Below are 20329 nucleotides of genomic sequence, written 5' to 3' on the forward strand. Positions count from 1 at the left end.
AGGAGAGGGGAGGAATGGAGGAGAGGGGAGGAACGGAAGGAGAGGGGAGGAATGGAGGAGAGGGGAGGAACGGAGGAGAGGGGAGGAACGGAGGAGAGGGGAGGAACAGAGGAGAGGAACAGAGGAGAGGAGAGGAACGGAAGGAGAGGGGAGGAACAGAGGAGAGGAGAGGAATGGAGGAGAGGAGAGGAATGGAGGAGAGGAACGGAGGAGAGGGGAGGGGAGGAACGGAGGAGAGGGGGGGAACGGAAGGAGAGGGGAGGAATGGAGGAGAGGAGAGGAATGGGGGAGAGGAGAGGAATGGGGGAGAGGAGAGGGGAGGAACGGAAGGAGAGGAGAGGGGAGGAACGGAAGGAGAGGAATGGGGGAGAGGGGAGGAATGGAAGGAGAGGGGAGGAATGGGGGAGAGGAGAGGAATGGGGGAGAGGAGAGGGGAGGAACGGAAGGAGAGGAGAGGAATGGGGGAGAGGAGCAGGTTGAGGGTTGGGGTTCTGAGGAGACATTCCCCTTTAGATTTGGGACTCACCAGGACCTCTAACGATCATACAAAGGAAATAAGTGCCGGGGTAAAAATCAGCCAGGGTGTGTCACTGACCCGTCCTCCCAGCCCTCCTTTAATGAAGGTTGTTTATTAATAAAACCGGCTGGAGCCCCTGGCTGACCTTTTAACCTAACTGGGTCTCTGAGAAATGGGTGGTGCAAATATTTCTCTTTCATTCTGAGAGGCCCACTGTAGCAATGACTCCATCCAACTGTAATCTTGCCTGTGTGTAGCTGGTGTAAAGGAGTCAGGCGCAGGAAAGCAGATGTGAGTAAATAACCGTATTTTACTCAAATATTCACAAATACAACACAATAATTAGAGCCCACAATAACTGACCGTATTACAAACAAACAATCACTCACAAACAAACATGGGTGAACAGAGGATTAAATAATGAACAAGTAATTGGGGGAATGAAACCAGGTGTGTAAGACAAAGACAAAACAAATGGAAAATGAAAGTGGATCGGCGATGGCTAGAAGGCCGGTGACGTCGACCGCCGAATGAACAAGGAGAGGGACCGACTTCGGCGGAAGTCGTGACACTAACCAAAACAGGCTGCAGGCAAAACTCCATCCAACCAAAACAGGCTGCAGGCAAAACTCCATCCAACCAAAACAGCCTGCAGGCAAAACTCCATCCAACCAAAACAGGCTGCAGGCAAAACTCCATCCAACCAAAACAGGCTGCAGGCAAAACTCCATCCAACTAAAACAGTCAAAACTCCATCCAACCAAAACAGGCTGCAGGCAAAACTCCATCCAACCAAAACAGGCTGCAGGCAAAACTCCATCCAACCAAAACAGGCTGCAGGCAAAACTCCATCCAACCAAAACAGGCTGCAGGCAAAACTCCATCCAACTAAAACAGTCAAAACTCCATCCAACCAAAACAGGCTGCAGGCAAAACTCCATCCAACCAAAACAGGCTGCAGGCAAAACTCCATCCAACCAAAACAGGCTGCAGGCAAAACTCCATCCAACCAAAACAGTCAAAACTCCATCCAACCAAAACAGTCCAAAGAGTGATTTTCCTGTGTTTCATACTGTGCTTATTTCCACTCTGTGAGGTTGGTAAAGATATTTTAGTGCAAGAGTTGCTTGAAAACACTACCTCAAATTTCAGCCTGTTTTGGTTGGATGGAGTTTTGCCTGGTGACATCACCAGGAGGTAAATTAGTTAATAGACCAGTAAGAATGAGAGTTCCAAATCTCTCTGCCAATAACAGCTCATTTTCAGTTTCCCCCTCCCAGACAGTCCTAGCAAAAATTCTGGCTTGAGAAATTGCCCTTTGTTAAAAATATATTTTTTCCTTCTTTGTGACCATTTTAATTTAAACAATCCCAGTAAGGTACTTAATTGTTAGCCAGAAATTATTTAATTTGCATTGGACCTGTAAATGTTTGGTAATGATTTACTTTGACTACATATCCATAATGCTTTCATTACACATCTATAAGCATTCATTACACGTCTATAAGCATTCATTACACATCTATAAATTCATTACACATCTATAAGCATTCATTACACATCTATAAGCATTCATTACATGTCTATAAGCATTCATTACACATCTATAAGCATTCATTACACATCTAAACATTCATTACACATCTATAAGCATTCATTACACATCTATAAGCATTCATTACACGTCTATAAGCATTCATTACACGTCTATAAGCATTCATTACACGTCTATAAGCATTCATTACACATCTATAAGCATTCATTACAGGTCTATAAGCATTCATTACACATCTATAAACATTCATTACACATCTATTTACATGTCATGAACGTGTTTTGACAGGTCCAAACTGCATTATTACAGGTGAATGAAATATAGCCATAGCATTTCTACAGCACATTCATGTCATGCTATGCGAGAGCTAATATTTAGGTATCTTAAGTGTAGCGTCATCATTATAGCTGTTCTCAAAAGTGTGCTTCTGCCATACCAGTGTTAGTGAATACGGCAAAAGGCCAAACCAAGTTTTTGAAATTTATGATGATGTATACCTGTACGATCCCCCTTTCCCCCCACTGGCCGGTATCGTCCCGGGACATACCTTCTCACTGAGGTCAATGGTGCATGAAGAGCCCCACAGGGTTGAATCCTCAGAATACATTCTACAGATGAAATGGTGTTGTTGAGGGTCATAACTCTTTCGTAACTCATTAACCACGTCACAGTTAACTTGGTCATACTGGTTTATAACGCACACTTGATGAGTCTGTGTGAATTCTATGCAGTTAAAGTAAAGTCAAATATATTTTCTAATTCGTAAAGAATTTATATATATTTTTTATACCTTTATTTAACTAGGCAAGTCAGTTAAGAACAAATTCTTACTTTCATTGATGGCCTAGGAACAGTGGGTTAACTGCCTTGTTCAGGGGCAGAATGACAGATTTTTACGTTATCAGCTCGGGGATTCGATTTTTGCAACCTTTCAGTTATTTCATCTCATCGCTTACATTACATACATTTGTGCAGTTTGCCCCTGATCAAGAACACCAACCTTAAAGGACTGTGAATTGAATACCAGGGGCGGCAGGTAGCCTAGTGGTTAGAGCGTTGGGCCAGTAACCAAAAGGAATCCCCAAGGTGACAAGGTTAAAATATGTCGTTTTTCCCCTGAAGTCAATTAACCCACTGTTCCCAGGCCATCGTTGTAAATAAGAATATGTTCTTAAAAACTTATTCGGGATCGGTGTCCCTTCCACGGGATGGTTGAGCTAAAGAAGGCTAATGCTACTAGCATGAGGTTGTAAGTAACAAGAACATTTCCCAGGACATAGACATATCTGATATTGGCAGAAAGCTTAAATTGTTGTTATTATAACTGCACTGTCCAATGTACAGCAGCTATTACAGTGAAATAATACTATGCTTTTAACATGAAAAGTTATTAATAAACCAATTAGGCACATTTGGGCAGTCTTGATACAAAATTCTTAACAGAAATGTAATGGTTCATTGGATCAGTCTACAACTTTTCACATACACTGATGCCATCTAGTGGCCAAAATCTAAATTGCACCTGGGCTGGAATAATACATTATGGCCTTTCTCTTGCATTTCAAAGTTGATGGTACAAAAAAATACAAAAGAACAGTTGTTTTTTCTTTGTATTATCTTTTCCCAAATCGAATGTGTTATATTCTCCTTCATTCTTTTCACATTTACATAAAGTTCAAAGTGTTTCCTTTTAAACGGTACCACGAATATGCATATCCTTACACCAGAGCCTGATCTACAGGCAGTTAGATTTGGGTAAGTCATTTTATGCAAACATTGAAAAAAAGGGGCAGATCCTTAAACTTCACTAGAGTAGGGGGCAGCATTCGGAATTTTGGATGAAAAGCGTACCCAAAGTAAACTGCCTGCTACTCAGGCCCAGAAGCTGGGATATGCATATAATTGGTGGATTTGGATAGAAAACACTCTAAAGTTTCCAAAACTGTTAAAATAATGTCTTTGAGTATAACAGAACTGATATGGCAGGCGAAAACCTGAGAAAAATCCATCCTGGAAGTACTATTATTTTGAAAGGCTGTTTTTCCATTGAAAGCCTATCCACCATACAAAGACTTAGGACCCAGTTCACAATCCCTATGGCTTCCACTACATGTGGCCAGTCTTTAGGCATTGTTTCAGGCTTTTACTCTGAAAAATGAGGGAGATACAGCACTTTCAATGAGTGGAAAGTCGAAATTTCCAGACATGAGTCCTGCGCATAACCGGGAGCGCGCCTTTCTTGTTTCTCCGTTTCTATTGATGAAGCTTTTGTCCGGTTGAAATATTATTGATTATTTATAACAAAAACAACCTGAGGATTGATTTTAAACATCGTTTGACATGTTTCTACAAACTTTTATTGTACTTTTTAGATTTTTCGTCTATCTTTTGTGACCGCACTTTGTTCCAATGGAATATTGAACAAAACGCACCAACAAAACAGAGTTTTTTTGGACATAAAAAGGGACATTATCGAACAAAACAAACATGTATTGTGTAACATGGAGTCTTCGGAGTGCAACCATATGAACATCAAAGGTAAGTGATTAACTTTATCACTATTTCTGACTTGTGTAACTCTTCTACTTGGCTTGTTACTGTTTGTAAGGATTTGTCTGCTGGGTGCAGTTCTCAGATAATCGCATGGTGTGCTTTCGCCGTAAAGCCTTTTTGAAATCTGACACCGTGGTTGGATTAACAAGAAGTTTATCTTTAAACCGATGTATAACACTTGTATGTTTCATCCATGTTTCATCCATTTTTATAATGAGTATTTCTGTTTTTGAATTTCGCGCAATGCAATTTCACTGGATGTTGGCCAGGTGGGACGCTAGCGTTAAGAGAGGTTTTAACTGACTTGTTAGTTAAATAAAGAAAATGTAATGTCATTTCCATGTTGGCATTTACAAACATGACTTCTAAAAAATAATATAGACACAACAAATAATGTTAAAGGACATAGTACTGAAAATAATTGCTGAGGACATCGCTGAAGAATTATATTCTTGACGTTCTTCAGTTTGACTTTTCTGGAACATACTTAAAATTAACAAAGATCTCATATTCAAATAATTAACTTCCTCATTTCAGACTCATAGCAATACTAACACAGGGTGGTAAAGCTAGCTAGCATTTCTCCCATATTCACTAATGTAGCTACCGTAGTGTATCGATAGCTAGAAAACAGCTAGCTAAACCCCTGGCAAAGTCAGCACGTTTTACGAAACCCGGTCAATAATCATTGTTGTCATAAAATTCATAAAACATTTAATTACCATCACAATATGTTAAGACTTACATTGTACTTTTTTTTCGCACATTACGAACCTTTACCAACAGGACAACAAGGTTTATTGACCATCATGATGTTGTTTCTATTTTGGCTACGCACAAAGATGATCTATTATGTTGACAAGATAGCCGAATGACCGCTCTAACAATGGAAATACATGTCCTTCGTGATTGAATCTGGCTGGACCATTCTAACCAATGACAGGATAGATACGCCATGTGCATCCACTAATATCAGTATCAATTCCTAAACATTACGAAACGTCAATTCGATCAAATAAGCCTCTCGTAACTCGACACTCTTGTCATAGACTTCCGTACAAAAAAAAGGGATTATCTCACGCAGACATATTTTGGGCGGAGTAAATCCTCTCGCTTTGCCTCGTCCTCTCTGCTACACAGGAGAAGAACTTGAAAGATCAGAGGTCAATGATATGTCAATTCCTTGTGACCTCTCGCTTAGACAAAAATCAACAAAAGACAAACATATGAAATATTTAGTTAACCATTTTGTTAACTATTAAGTGACTGACATTGTACATTTTCACATTTAGCTAAAAGGACAACAAAAGAAGCCAGAAGAACACTGGGCTGGATGTCAAACGGACCTCTCACCTCTGCAACTGGTTTCTGTCTCTTCATTTGTCCTGTTTTAAAAGGCTTGTAATGTGCTGAAGTAAATAGGGAAATCACATTAAATGGAACAAAATGTCAATAGTAGAATTCTTCAGCGATGTCCTCAGCAATTGTTTCGTTTCCGCGTCTGGAAATATGTTCCTACTGTATTTGCTTTAACATTGTTGTGACTTTCAGGCACATTTACAAATTATTTATAGATGCTTAATGAATGGGAAAATAAACATGTCTTTACATTGACTGCATATAATTCATACATAGTCCTTTATGTCCTTTATGTTGGTGTTAGAAATCAGTGTCAAACTAAACAGGTAATTACCATGAAGTGATATAGATGCTTTATGAATGGAAAATAGATTTGACTTTACTTTGACTGCATAGAATTCATAAATATACGCTTGAGGATTCAACCCAATTTTGAGAACAGCCATAATGACACTACACTGTCATTGTAATTATTAACTATTAAATCCTTATAAAAAAGAAAGAGAAGAGAGACAGAACACAAGCCATCCAGTCTCTCTCTCTCTCTGTCTGTCTGTCTGTCTGTCTGTCTGTCTGTCTGTCTGTCTGTCTGTCTGTCTGTCTGTCTGTCTGTCTGTCTGTCTGTCTGTCTGTCTGTCTGTCTGTCTGTCTGTCTGTCTGTCTGTCTGTCTGTCTGTCTGTCTGTCTGTCAATTCAATTTAAATTGGCTTTATTGACGTGGGAAACATATGTTAACATTGCCAAAGCAAGTGAAATTGATAATAAACAAAAGTGAAATAAACAATACAAAAGTAAACATTACACTGCCGAAAGTTCCAAAAGAATAAAGACATGTCAAATGTCATTATGTCTATATACAGTGTTGTAACGATGTGCAAATGGTTAAAGTACAAAAGGGAAAATAAATAAACAGAAATATATGTTGTGTTTACAGTGGTGTTTGTTCTTCACTGGTTGCCCTTTTCTTGTGGAAACAGGTCACAAATATTGCTGCTGTGATGGCACACTGTGGTATTACAGCCTATAGATATGGGAGCATATCAAAATTGGATTTGTTTTTGAATTCTTTGTGGCTCTGAGTAATCTGAGGGAAAAATGTGTCTCTAATATGGTCATACATTTGGCAGGTTTAGAAGTGCGGCTCAGTTTCCACCTCATTTTGTGGGCAGTGTGCACATAGCCTTTCTTTTGTTGAGAGCCAGGTCTGCCTTCAACTGCCTTCAACTGCCTTTCTCAATAGCAAGGCTATGCTCACTGTCTGTACATAGTCAAAGGTTTCCGTATTTTTGAGTCAGTCACAGTGGTCAGGTATTCTGCCACTGTGTACTCTCCATTCAGGGCCAAATAGCATTCTGGTTTGCTCTGTTTTGTTGTTAATACCAGTCCAAGTCTCTCCAGGTACTCATCGACTTGGGGGCCGATTTGAGTCTCCCATGGATGTTAGAACGCTGGATGGGTACTCTATAGGCCAAGTCACCCAGCAGACCACTCCAGTGAAACTATGAGTGTCGGGGAACCACAGCGAGATGATCCAATTCATTCCCATGTCAGTAGAAAGGCCTCTTTAGTGTCCTAAGTTTTCACAACTGTGACCCTAATTGCCTACCGTCTGTAAGCTGTTAGTGTCTTAATGACTGTTCCACAGGTGCATGTTCATTAAGGTTCTCGTGGTATTGGGATTCTCTTGGCTCCAGCAACACAATTCCTCCATTGTCTGGGCTACTGGTGCCATTGTGGGCTGGAGCCCGTCCTGCCACACTCATTGCCTGAAGTCAGCTCTGTCTTCCCCGGGGACGTCTTCCTGGTGGCTTGGAAATTGCCCCGAACCTCTCTGCTCCGTACCAGGACCTACGGGAGGGGTTCAGTAAGGCCCGGGCTACTTCGCTTCCGCAGCACCGTATCTAAGAAGGTCAAGCCTGAGGCGCTGGCACACCGCTATAGTTCCCCGGCTACAACCCCGGAAGCCGAGACCTTTCTCTCCCGCTCCAAGATCATTAGTCCATCTGCTGTTCATCCACTGTTGCCCCATACCCTCCGTATGTTTTCTACAATTTCAGTGTCTAGAGTCAAAACCATGTCTGATAGCTCCTCCGTCTTCTGTTTTCTAGGCCCATCACTCCCCCTTGTGTCATCATTGGCCAACCAGCGTACACGGTGAGACACCTCCTGAGGGTTCGACTACGGGGCAGGTGTTTCCAGTACCTGGTTGACTGGGAGGGTTATGGCCCGGAGGAGAGGCGCTGGGTTTCCGCCAAAGACATCCTGGACCCGGCCCTCATCGCCGACTTTCACCGCCGGCACCCCAGTCAACCGGTGGAAGCCCAGGTGGAACCAGGTATCCATCCAGGTGGAACGCCAGGTGGCGTCCCTGATCTGTTTCACCTGTCCTTGTGCTTGTCTCCACCCCCTCCAAGTGTCGCCCATCTTCCCCACTAATTCTCTGGGAATTTATATCTGTGTTTTCTGTCTGTCTGTCGCCAGTTCGTCTTGTTTCAAATCAAATCAAAGTTTATTTGTCACATGCGCCAAATACAACAGGTGTAGACCTTACAGTGAAATGTTTACTTATAGGCTCTAACCAACAGTGCAAAAAAATGTATTAGGTGAACTATAGGTAAGTAAAGAAATAAAAACAACAGTAAAAAGACAGTGAAAAATAACAGTAGCGAGGCTATGTACAGTAGCGAGGCTATAACAGTAGTGAGGCTATACAGTAGAGAGGCTATATACAGTAGAGAGGCTATAACAGTAGAGAGGCTATAACAGTAGAGAGGCTATAACAGTAGCGAGGCTACATACAGACACCGGTTAGTCAGGCTGGTTGAGGTAGTATGTACATGTAGATATGGTTAAAGTGACTATGCATATATGATGAACAGAGAGTAGCAGTAGTGTAAATAGAGGGGTTGGCGGGTGGTGGGACACAATGCAGATAGCCCGGTTAGCCAATGTGCGGGAGCACTGGTTGGTCGGCCCAATTGAGGTAGTATGTACATGAATGTTTGGTTAAAGTGACTACGCATATATGATAAGCAGAGACTAACAGCAGCAGCGTAAAAAGAGGGGTTGAGGGGGGGGGCACACAATGCAAATAGTCTGGGCAGCTATTTGATTACCTGTTCTTATGTCTTATGTCTTGGGGTAAAAACTGTTGAGAAGCCTTTTTGTCCTAGACTTGACACTCCGGTACCGCTTGCCATGCGGTAGTAGAGAGAACAGTCTATGACTGGGGTGGCTGGGGTTTTTGACAATTTTTATGGCCTTCCTCTGACACCGCCTGGTGTAGAGGTCCTGGATGGCAGGCAGCTTAACCCCAGTGACGTACTGACTATTATCGTACGCACTACCCTCTGTAGTGCCTTGAGGTCGGAGGCCGAGCAATTGCCGTACCAGACAGTGATGCAGCCTGTCAGGATACTTTAAGCTCTCAACCTGCTCCACTACAGCCCCGTCGATGAGAATGGGGGCGTGCTCGGTCCTCCTTTTCCTGTTGTCCACAATCATCTCCTTAGTCTTGGTTACGTTGAGGAATAGGTTGTTATTCTGGCACCACCCGGCCAGGTCTCTGACCTCCTCTTTAAAGAATGTCTCGTCGTTGTTGGTGATCAGGCCTACCACTGTTGTGACATCTGCAAACTTAATGATGGTGTTGGAGTCGTGTCTGGCCATGCAGTCGTGGGTGAACAGGGAGTACAGGAGGGGACTGAGCACACACCCCTGGGGTGCTCCAGTGTTGAGGATCAGCCTGGCAGATGTGTTGCTACCTACCCTCACCACCTGGGGATGGCCTGTCAGGAAGTCCAGGATCCAGTTGCAGAGGGAGGTGTTTAGTCCCAGGATCCTTAGCTTAGTGATGAGCTTTGAGGGTACTATGGTGTTGAACGCTGAGCTGTAGTCAATGAATAGCATTCTCACATAGGTGTTCCTTTTGTCCAGTTGGGAAGGGGCAGTGTGGAGTGCGATAGAGATTGCATCATCTGTGGATCTGTTTGGGCAGTATGCAAATTGGAGTTGGTCTAGGGTTTTGATGGGGTCAACTTGGGGTCATGATAGGGGTTGCACCAAATGTTTGATGTATAATAATAATTTATTATGCTTATGTTGTATTGATAGAAGGGGAAGGGCTATAAGACCCCTCCTCCACTACATTTATAGGGTCCTGGACTAGAGATTAGCAATATATATATACATATATATATATATGCATTTTAAGGTTTAATACTATTCCACAGTTATTTTCTAGTCTCTGCTTCTTATAAGAAACAGTCTGAGAGATGTGTGAGTTTTTGCAGTCAGAACAGGGTGTCTGGGAGAAAGTGCCTCAAGGCTAAAATAGATTCATAGACACAGAACCCTGCAAGGGAGTGAAAGAGATTAGAGATTATTCGGACACACCACTATAAAAGGAACTTGGGGGGGTGGACAATTACTGCTGAGCCCTTAGAAAACACTGGAACGATTGTCTCTCCTGCAAGTTTGTAAAATTGTATATGCATGGGCTTGGTCTCATGAGTAGAAGGTGTTGACGTAGGCAGTTACATCACTAAAAGTGACTTAGACCTTGTCTATTTTGCAGAACTCAGGAGAGACATCAGTTGTATGTTTGATCTTTGATCTTTGACTTCTGTCTACAGCTGTATTTTGATTAAAATTGTTATGATTAATAAGTGCACATGTAACAGTATAGGTTCCGTCCCTCTCTTCGCCCCAACCTGGGCTCGAACCAGGGACCCTCTGCACACATCAACAACTGACACCCACGAAGCATCGTTACCCATCGCGCCACAAAAGCCGCGGCCCTTGCAACGCAATGGGAAACCCTACTTCAAGTCTCAGAGCGAGTGACGTCACTGATTGAAACGCTATTAGCGCGCACCACCGCTAACTAACTAGCCATTTCACATCGGTTACACACATTTTGAGTATTCCTTATTTGTTAAGTAAATAACGGAGCCCAGAAAAGTGGAACCAATAGTTTCTGGGATAATGGCGTTGAGCCATTACCAGCCTTTCAAAGCACTTCATGGCTATGGACGTGAGTGCTACGGGTTTGTTCAACCAGCCAGCCAGCCAGTCAGCCAGTCAGTCAGCCAGTCAGTCAGCCACACTGCATACATATTGTACATCTATTCACTTGTTCTGCGTACTGGTGCAGTTTTAACCTACTGTTCTATGTCTGCATGAGGATGTGAACAGCGCCAGTTTGCTTTTTATAACGAGCTCCTTTTCTACGGGTTTGTTCAAGCCTACCAGCGTTTTGTGTCTCAGCTCCTGCTTTTTCCAGTTTCTCTTTTCTTTTCCTGTCCTCCTGGTTTTTGACCCTTGCATTTCCTGACCTTGTATCTGCCTGCCTGACCACTCTTCCTGTGCCTAACCCTGAGCCTGCCTGCCATCCTGTACCTTGGCCTCTACTCTGGATTATCGACCCCTGCCTGCCTTGACCTGTCATTTGCCTGACCCTGTTTGTTACAATAAACACTGTTACTTCCCCACAGTCTGCGCTTGGGTCTTACCTTAATTCCTGATGAGACCAAAGGCAGATGACCTCAGACCAGGGTGCGATTGTAAAAGCTTTGTGTTCCACAGTGTCTAGAGTTGTTTTCATGTGGTTTAGGTCCCGGATAATAACAGTAGGTTTGAGCAGAGCATGTTGAGCATCTGATACATACGTCTTAAGTTGCAGGATGGGACTTGGGCTGGGTGTAATAGTGAGGGTTGGGCCTGTTGCTCTGCTCATGGCCTGGGCATATGTCCTGCTGTCTTGTTGAGGTCCTTGCCGCAGGGGTGGGGGGCATGGGGTGCAGAAGGGGCATAGATCTGGTATGGGGGGGGTTGCTTGGGGTGGTATTAGCTGGTTGTGGTGTGGCTGGTGCTGTTGTGGTCTGAGTGTAGGTTCTCTCGGTCCAGGTCCATCAGGAGGGGGTCTTGCAAGTCTGGGTAGGGTGTCCGTTGCTTTGATGCTCCTGTATGAGGTGCTGAGGCTGTAGTTGAGAGAGAATTCCTTCAGGGTCCTGGTAAAAGTTGTGATTGCTGCCTTGTCGAGGTGGACCTGGTCATAAAGGCTGTTCAAGTCCAGGGTGGAGTGGTGGGCCAGGTAGACATTAGGTTTTGAGGCATAGTCTCTGGAAATTCTTGCATTCACCCGCTGTATGGTGGCAGGGTAAAAGTATTTTTGTGGTAGCAGGGTGGAGATGGGGAAAGTGGAAAAAAGCTTTTTCAATCACACACTTGAGTGCTGTGGACATTCTTTCCTGCTGGGCCCTCAGGTCATTTGCGCTCATGTGAATTATGATGTGGCTGGGGGACCCTATTCTGTCCTCTGACAACAGCTCCAGGGCATGCCTACAGTTTGGGCACCAGAGTTTAGACACTTTGTGTTTGGGAAAAAGTTTATCCTCTTGAAGTGAGGTTTGAAGTTTATTCTCTTTTACGCTGCTGGTTCTCTCTGTGTATCATATATGCATAGTCACTTTAACCAAACATTCATGTACATACTACCTCAATTGGGCCGACCAACCAGTGCTCCCGCACATTGGCTAACCGGGCTATCTGCATTGTGTCCCACCACCCGCCAACCCCTCTTTTACGCTACTGCTACTCTCTGTTCATCATATATGCATAGTCACTTTAACCATATCTACATGTACATACTACCTCAATCAGCCTGACTAACCGGTGTCTGTATGTAGCCTCGCTACTGTTGTAGCCTCTCTACTGTTGTAGCCTCTCTACTGTATATAGCCTCTCTACTGTATATAACCTCTCTACTGTATATAGCCTCTCTACTGTATATAACCTCTCTACTGTATGTAGCCTCTCTACTGTTGTAGCCTCTCTACTGTATATAGCCTGTCTTTTTACTGTTGTTTTATTTCTTTACCTACCTATTGTTCACCTAATACCTTTTTTGCACTATTGGTTAGAGCCTGTAAGTAAGCATTTCACTGTAATACCTGTTGTATTCGGCTCACGTGACAAATAAACTTTGATTTGATTTGAATGTATTTGCCATTTGAGTCAATGAGGAGCACAATCTCTGTCTTTTGTTTGCCCTCAATGGATGTGTGGGGGTTGTCAGGAGAGCTATCAGGGGAGCTGACATGGGGCTGTTAGGAGGGGGTGGGGTCTGTTGAATTGGTGGGATCTGTGTTGTCTGTCCCATTGTTGTGTTGAGGTTGAGGTCTGGGTCTGAGGTGGGCTGTTCTGCTGGCTTCTCTGGGGGAGTGTCCTTCTCTCTGTCACACCTCAGCTTTCTCACCTCCTCTTTTGGTGACATGTGTGCCTCTTTAAGTTCTCTCATCTCAGTCCGTAGAGCAGCAGCCAGCTCTCTCAGAGCAGCCAGCTCTCTCAGAGCAGCCAGCTCTCTCAGAGCAGCCAGCTCTCTCAGAGCAGCCAGCTCTCTCAGAGCACCCAGCTCTGAGCTCCACCACATCTCTCTCCAGCTCTCTGAGCTCCACTACGTCTCTCTCCAGCTCTCTGAGCTCCACCACGTCTCTCTCCAGCTCTCTGAGCTCCACCACGTCTCTCTCCAGCTCTCTGAGCTCCACCACGTCTCTCTCCAGCTCTCTGAGCTCCACCACGTCTCTCTCTCCAGCTCTCTGAGCTCCACCACGTCTCTCTCCAGCTCTCTGAACTCCACCACGTCTCTCTCCAGCTCTCTGAGCTCCACCACGTCTCCCTCCAGCTCTCTGAGCTCCACCACGTCTCCCTCCAGCTCTCTGAGCTCCACCACGTCTCCCTCCAGCTCTCTGAGCTCCACCACGTCTCTCTCTCCAGCTCTCTGAGCTCCACCACGTCTCTATCCAGCTTTCTGAGCTCCACCACGTCTCTCTCCAGCTCTCTGAGCTCCACCACATCTCTCTCTCCAGGTCTCTGAGCTCCACCACGTCTCTCTCCAGCTCTCTGAGCTCCACCACGTCTCTCTCCAGCTCTCTGAGCTCCACCACGTCTCTCTCCAGCTCTCTGAGCTCCACCACGTCTCTCTCCAGCTCTCTGAGCTCCACCATGTCTCTCTCCAGCTCTCTGAGCTCCACCATGTCTCTCTCCAGCTCTGTGAATGTATCCCTCTCAATGATGGAGGAGCAGTGCAGTTGTGGGACCTGTGTGTGTTCAGTGCTGGGTGGGTGACTATCCTCGTCTGCAGGACAGTTTGAAGAGGTGTGATCAGACTCATTCAGGATGGGGGAGTCGTCACAGAGAGAGAGATTTTTTCCTGCTGTGCTCTCTCTCTTTGATCATGTAAAAGTCCTGCTGGAACTGCTTGAGGATGCCCTGCATGTTGACAGAGGTTGTTTCAATTTCCTCAACGTCTAGTATTCTGAATTTCTACCCTGTGCCAATACCCTCACTCTTGACACTATAGCACTGTGCCATGCCAGGGGATGGTCTGTGTGGAAAATTAAGTTGCTTACATTCCACTCTTTGAGGCACTCAGCAAATAGTGTCTCTGGATGGTCCTTTTTTAAAACGTATTCCGTGCAGTGTTATTTTTTTATATCCAAGGGGTACTGTACTGTGATGACCTCTGCACAGGGATAAGCCATGGGGGCTGTGAAACTCGCCTGCCATTGTTAGGCTCAAGAGTTTTCACACCTCTTACTTCACACTTCAGTGCTAATTGAAGTTGCAGGCAGGTCAGTTCTCTCCTAGCAGCTTGGTAGCTTAGTAGCCTTATTTATTAAGCATTATTTAACAATATTTCATAGAAATTATTGTATTTAACTTTTTGGCTTCAGAAGCAGTTTCAGACTGAACATTACTCAGTTTTGTCTGTCTGTCTCTAACTGTCTGTCTCTCAGTGTCACACACAGCCTTTTCCACCAAGGCTTCACCACTGACACTTGGTTGAACTGAGAATAAAGCTGGATAGTGATCGGACCTTTACGTTGCCTTAAGTAAAGAAGGTGTGAGCAAAGTGAGATGACTTGCTCCACCTTCAACGTCTCTGCCGTTCAGCTCACATACCGTTCACATGTCAATACCCAGGGAAGAAATATGAAAAACAAAACAGTTGATCTCTTATTTATTGGTACTGTCCTGTATTGTTGTTCTTCTTCTTCTTTACAGTGTGGTTTGATCAGTGATTGTTTGAGTGGTGAGTACCTTTACAGTGGGGCTGATCAGTGATTGTTTGAGTGGTGAGTACCTTTACGGTGTGGGCTGATCAGTGATTGTTTGAGTGGTGAGTACCTTTACAGTGGGGCTGATCAGTGATTGTTTGAGTGGTGAGTACCTTTACGGTGTGGGCTGATCAGTGATTGTTTGAGTGGTGAGTACCTTTACAGTGTGGGCTGGTCAGTGATTGTTTGAGTGGTGAGTACCTTTACGGTGTGGGCTGGTCAGTGATTGTTTGAGTGGTGAGTACCTTTACAGTGTGGGCTGGTCAGTGATTGTTTGAGTGGTGAGTACCTTTACGGTGTGGGCTGGTCAGTGATTGTTTGAGTGGTGAGTACCTTTACAGTGGGGCTGGTCAGTGAGTGGTGAGTACCTTTACAGTGGGGGCTGGTCAGTGATTGTTTGAGTGGTGAGTACCTTTACGGTGTGGGCTGATCAGTGATTGTTTGAGTGGTGAGTACCTTTACAGTGTGGGCTGGGTAGTGATTGTTTGAGTGGTGAGTACCTTTAAAGTGGGGCTGGTCAGTGATTGTTTGAGTGGTGAGTACCTTTACAGTGTGGGCTGGTCAGTGATTTTTTGAGTGGTGAGTACCTTTACGGTGTGGGCTGGTCAGTGATTGTTTGAGTGGTGAGTACCTTTACAGTGGGGCTGGTCAGTGAGTGGTGAGTACCTTTACAGTGGGGCTGGTCAGTGAGTGGTGAGTACCTTTACAGTGTGGTTTGATCAGTGATTGTTTGAGTGGTGAGTACTTTTACAGTGTGGGCTGGTTAGTGATTGTTTGAGTGCTGAGTAACTTTACGGTGTGGGCTGGGTAGTGATTGTTTGAGTGGTGAGTAACTTTACAGTGTGGGCTGATCAGTGATTGTTTGAGTGGTGAGTAACTTTACGGTGTGGGCTGGGTAGTGGGGCCTAGCCCAAACCATGAAAAACAGCGCCAGACCATTATTCCTCCTCCACCAAACATTATAGTTGGCACTTCTGGAAGGGCATCTAGGAATCTTTGGGTTGTCCGACAATTTATTGCACGGCTTTTGATGATCCTTGGTCGGGGTCAGAGCAGATTATTTATTGCGATTGCAAACGTAATAAAATGGTGGTCCGATAGTCCAGGATTATGAGGAAAAACATTAAGATCCACAACATTTATTCCACGGGACAAAACTAGGTCCAGAGTATGACTGTGGTAGTGAGTAGGTCCAGAGACATGTTGGGCAAAACCCACTGAGTCGATGATGGCTCTGAAAGCCTTTTGGAGTGGGTCTGTGGACTTTTCCATGTGAATATTAAAGTCACCAAAAATTAGAATATTATTGACCATGACTACAAGGTCCGATAGGAATTCAGGGAACTCAGTGAGGAACGCTGTATATGGCCCAGGAGGCCTGTAAACAGTAGCTATAAAAAGTGATTGAGTAGGCTGCATAGATTTCATGACTAGAAGCTCAAAAGACAAAAACTTTTTTTTGTAAATTTAAATTTGCTATCGTAAATGTTAGCAACACCTCTGCCTTGGCGGGATGCGCAGGGGATATGGTCACTAGTGTAACCAGGAGGTGAGGCCTCATTTAACACAGTAAATTCATCAGGCTTAAGCCATGTTTCAGTCAGGCCAATCACATCAAGATTATGATCAGTGATTAGTTCATTGACTATTACTGCCTTGGAAGTGAGGGATCTAACATTAAGTAGCCCTATTTTGAGATGTGAGATATCACAATCTCTTTCAATAATGGCAGGAATGGTGGAGGTCTTTATTCCAGTGAGATTGCTAAGGCGAACACCGCCATGTTTAGTTTTGCCCAACCTAGATCGAGGCACAGACACGGTCTCAATGGGGAAAGCTGAGCTGACTACACTGACTGTGCTAGCGGCAGACTCCACTAAGCTGGCAGGCTGGCTAACAGCCTGCTGCCTGGCCTGCACACTATCTCATTATGGAGCTAGGGGAGTTAGAGCCCTGTCTATGTTCGTAGATAAGATGAGAGCACCCCTCCAGCTAGGATGGAGTCCGTCACTCCTCAACAGGCCAGGCTTGGTCCTATTTGTGGGTGAGTCCCAGAAAGAGGGCCAATTATCCACAACATCTTTTGGGAGGGGCAAAAAACAGTTTCCAACCAGCGGTTGAGTTGTGAGACTCTGGTGTAGAGCTCATCACTCCCCCTAACTGGGAGGGGGCCAGAGACTCTCTGCTGTAGAGCTCATCACTCCCCCTAACTGGGAGGGGGCCAGAGACTCTCTGCTGTAGAGCTCATCACTCCCCCTAACTGGGAGGGGGCCAGAGACTCTCTGCTGTAGAGCTCATCACTCCCCCTAACTGGGAGGGGGCCAGAGACTCTCTGCTGTAGAGCTCATCACTCCCCCTAACTGGGAGGGGGCCAGAGACTCTGCTGTAGAGCTCATCACCCACCCTAACTGGGAGGGGGCCAGAGACTCTGCTGTAGAGCTCATCACCCCCCCTAACTGGGAGGGGGCCAGAGACTCTCTGCTGTAGAGCTCATCACCCCCCCCCTAACTGGGAGGGGGCCAGAGACTCTGCTGTAGAGCTCATCACTCCCCCTAACTGGGAGGGGGCCAGAGACTCTGCTGTAGAGCTCAACACTCCCCATAACTGGGAGGGGGCCAGAGCCTCTGCTGTAGAGCTCATCACTCCCCCTAACTGGGAGGGGGCCAGAGACTCTCTGCTGTAGAGCTCATCACTCCCCCTAACTGGGAGGGGGCCAGAGCCTCTGCTGTAGAGCTCATCACTCCCCCTAACTGGGAGGGGGCCAGAGACTCTCTGCTGTAGAGCTCATCACTCCCCATAACTGGGAAGGGGACAGAGACTCTGCTGTAGAGCTCAAAACTCCCCCTAACTGGGAGGGGGATAGACTCTCTGCTGTAGAGCTCATTACTCCCCCTAACTGGGAGGGGCCAGAGACTCTCTGCTGTAGAGCTCATCACTCCCCCTAACTGGGAGGGGGCCAGAGACTCTCTGCTGTAGAGCTCATCACTCCGCCTAACTGGGAGGGGGCCAGAGACTCTCTGCTGTAGAGCTCATCACCCCCCCTAACTGGGAGGTGGCCAGAGACTCTCTGCTGTAGAGCCCACCTCTCCCCATAACTGGGAGGGGGCTAGAGACTCTCTGCTGTAGAGCTCATCACTCCCCCTAACTGGGAGGGGGCCAGAAACTCTCTGCTGTAGAGCTCATCACTCCCCCTAACTGGGAGGGGGCCAGAGACTCTCTGCTGTAGAGCTCATCACTCCCCCTAACTGGGAGGGGGCCAGACTCTCTGCTGTAGAGCTCATCACTCCCCCTAACTGGGAGGGGGCCAGAGACTCTCTGCTGTAGAGCTCATCACTCCCCTTAACTGGGAGGGGGACAGAGACTCTCTGCTGTAGAGCTCATCACTCCCCCTAACTGGGAGGGGGCCAGAGACTCTCTGCTGTAGAGCTCATCACCCCCCCTAACTGGGAGGGGGCCAGAGACTCTCTGCTGTAGAGCCCACCTCTCCCCCTAACTGGGAGGGGGCTAGAGACTCTCTGCTGTAGAGCTCATCACTCCCCCTAACTGGGAGGGGGCCAGAGACTCTGCTGTAGAGCTCATCACCCCCCCTAACTGGGAGGGGGCCAGAGACTCTCTGCTGTAGAGCTCATCACTCCCCCTAACTGGGAGGGGGCCAGAGACTCTCTGCTGTAGAGCTCATCACTCCCCCTAACTGGGAGGGGGCCAGAAACTCTCTGCTGTAGAGCTCATCACTCCCCCTAACTGGGAGGGGGCCAGAGACTCTGCTGTAGAGCTCATCACTCCCCCTAACTGGGAGGGGGCCAGAGACTCTCTGCTGTAGAGCTCATCACTCCCCCTAACTGGGAGGGGGCCAGAGCCTCTGCTGTAGAGCTCATCACTCCCCCTAACTGGGAGGGGGCCAGAGACTCTCTGCTGTAGATCTCATCACTCCCCATAACTGGGAAGGGGACAGAGACTCTGCTGTAGAGCTCAAAACTCCCCCTAACTGGGAGGGGGCCAGACTCTCTGCTGTAGAGCTCATTACTCCCCCTAACTGGGAGGGGCCAGAGACTCTCTGCTGTAGAGCTCATCACTCCCCCTAACTGGGAGGGGGCCAGAGACTCTCTGCTGTAGAGCTCATCACTCCCCCTAACTGGGAGGGGGCCAGAGACTCTCTGCTGTAGAGCTCATCACCCCACCTAACTGGGAGGTGGCCAGAGACTCTCTGCTGTAGAGCCCACCTCTCCCCATAACTGGGAGGGGGCTAGAGACTCTCTGCTGTAGAGCTCATCACTCCCCCTAACTGGGAGGGGGCCAGAGACTCTCTGCTGTTGAGCTCATCACTCCCCCTAACTGGGAGGGGGCCAGAGACTCTCTGCTGTAGAGCTCATCACTCCCCCTAACTGGGAGGGGGCCAGAGACTCTCTGCTATAGAGCTCATCACTCCCCTAACTGGGAGGGGGCCAGAGACTCTGCTGTAGAGCTCATCACTCCCCTTAACTGGGAGGGGGGCCAGAGACTCTCTGCTGTAGAGCTCATCACTCCCCCTAACTGGGAGGGGGATAGAAACTCTCTGCTGTAGAGCTCATCACTCCCCCTAACTGGGAGTGGGCCAGAGACTCTCTGCTGTAGAGCTCATCACTCCCCCTAACTGGGAGGGGGCCAGAGACTCTGCTGTAGAGCCCACATCTCCCCCTAATTGGGAGGGGCTAGAGACTCTCTGCTGTAGAGCTCATCACTCCCCTTAACTGGGAGGGGGACAGAGACTCTCTGCTGTAGAGCGCATCACTCCCCTAACTGGGAGGGGGCAAGAGACTCTGCTGTAGAGCCCACCTCTCCCCCTAACTGGGAGGGGGCTAGAGACTCTCTGCTGTAGAGCTCATCACTCCCCCTAACTGGGAGGGGGCCAGAGACTCTCTGCTGTAGAGCTCATCACTCCCCCTAACTGGGAGGGGGCCAGAGACTCTCTGCTGTAGAGCTCATCACTCCCCCTAACTGGGAGGGGGCCAGAGACTCTCTGCTGTAGAGCTCATCACTCCCCCTAACTGGGAGGGGGCCAGAAACTCTCTGCTGTAGAGCTCATCATCCCCCTAACTGGAGAAGAGCCCTCTCTGTAGAGCTCATCACTCCCCTAACTGGGAGGGGGCCAGAGACTCTCTGCTGTAGAGCTCATCACTCCCCCTAATGGGAGGGGGCCAGAGACTCTCTGCTGTAGAGCCCACACTCCCCCTAACTGGGAGGGGGCCA

The sequence above is a fragment of the Salmo trutta genome, chromosome 2 (genome assembly GCF_901001165.1).
Source record: "Salmo trutta chromosome 2, fSalTru1.1, whole genome shotgun sequence".
Taxonomy (NCBI): domain Eukaryota; kingdom Metazoa; phylum Chordata; class Actinopteri; order Salmoniformes; family Salmonidae; genus Salmo; species Salmo trutta.